The sequence below is a fragment of the Etheostoma cragini genome, unplaced genomic scaffold, assembly GCF_013103735.1.
Source record: "Etheostoma cragini isolate CJK2018 unplaced genomic scaffold, CSU_Ecrag_1.0 ScbMSFa_596, whole genome shotgun sequence".
Classification (NCBI taxonomy): Eukaryota; Metazoa; Chordata; class Actinopteri; order Perciformes; family Percidae; genus Etheostoma; species Etheostoma cragini.
Window position 1 is genome coordinate 1 of NW_023269201.1, and position 1,920 is coordinate 1,920.

Sequence of the window (1,920 nt, forward strand, 5' to 3'; positions counted from 1 at the left end):
CAAGTAAGTACGTAGTGTACGAAGTGCACTTCCGTTAGTGCACTAAGGGAAGTGCGCGATTTGGAACACACTATAGGTAACGTTAGCTCGCTAAGCTAACAGCGTTCGCCCTTTACTGTCTATGTCGTTAGCTCGCTAAGCTAACAGCATTAGCTTAGCGAGCTAACGCTATTAGCTTCCCCCAGACAGATTGTTTATGTCAACAGACTGAGATCTACGGGAAACGTCTGTGAACTACACTTTATTTCAAGTGTGTAGTGTAAGGTAAGTATGTTCCTGTTGGTTCCAAGCCGTGTATTCAGATGTTTTACTGCAGTAAAAGTCTGAATACACGCTGTAAAAAACACAAGTTTTCCGTTTTTATACCTTTTCCCCTCGACGCGTCAGAGGGAAATACTGCTCTTTTTTACACATTGCACATACATGTTTCTATTGATGGTTAATTGGTTTATTAACCTTTATAGTTATAGCAGGTTAACTGTGAGCCTTCATTTAGTTAAAGATTGTGGATTCATTAAAGCTGCTATTTATACAATGAATATTAAGAAAAACAGGTGGGGGGGAGTACATTAATAGAGCAGGTCTAGACCTCTCTATAATTTACAGATAGAGCAGGTCTAGACCTCTCTATAATTTACAGATAGAGCAGGTCTAGACCCCTCTATAATATACAGATAGAGCAGGTCTAGACCGCTCTGTAATTTACAGATAGAGCAGGTCTAGACCGCTCTATAATCTACAGTTAGAGCAGGTCTAGACCTCTCTATAATTTACAGATAGAGCAGGTCTAGACCTCTCTATAATTTACAGATAGAGCAGGTCTAGACCTCTCTATAATTTACAGATAGAGCAGGTCTAGACCTCTCTATAATTTACAGATAGAGCAGGTCTAGACCTCTCTATAATTTACAGATAGAGCAGGTCTAGACCTCTCTATAATTTACAGATAGAGCAGGTCTAGACCTCTCTATAATTTACAGATAGAGCAGGTCTAGACCTCTCTATAATCTACAGATAGAGCAGGTCTAGACCTCTCTATAATCTACAGATAGACCAGGTCTAGACCTCTCTATAATCTACAGGTAGAGCAGGTCTAGACCGCTCTATAATCTACAGTTAGAGCAGGTCTAGACCTCTCTATAATCTACAGTTAGAGCAGGTCTAGACCTCTCTGTAATTTACAGATAGACCAGGTCTAGACCTCTCTATAATCTACAGATAGACCAGGTCTAGACCTCTCTATAATCTACAGGTAGAGCAGGTCTAGACCGCTCTATAATCTACAGTTAGAGCAGGTCTAGACCTCTATAATTTACAGATAGAGCAGGTCTAGACCACTCTATAATATACAGATAGAGCAGGTCTAGACCTCTCTGTAATTTACAGATAGAGCAGGTCTAGACCACTCTATAATCTACAGTTAGAGCAGGTCTAGACCTCTCTATAATCTACAGATAGAGCAGGTCTAGACCTCTCTATAATTTACAGATGGAGCAGGTCTAGACCTCTCTATAATCTACAGATAGAGCAGGTCTAGACCGCTCTATAATCTACAGATAGACCAGGTCTAGACCTCTCTGTAATCTACAGATAGAGCAGGTCTAGACCCAACAGTTCTAGTAGTTCCCTCCAGAGTACGTATAGAGCGACAGTGGCGAGGAAAAACTTCTTTTTAGGAAGAAACCATCTGACCGACCCAGGCTCCTGGTAGGTGGTTTTACTTTGTAAAGAACTGGACTTACGTAAAGTACAAGTAACACATGTGGGTAAGATGGGTATTTGAAGTATTTCATTCAATCAGCTCTACTTTTCCTCCCGTGTCTCAGATGTCCCGTGTACTCATCCTGTGTACTTCTCGGCCCCCCGTGCCCTGAGAAGCTTCATGTTTTCAGATTTTCCGTCTCGCCACGAGACCCCCCC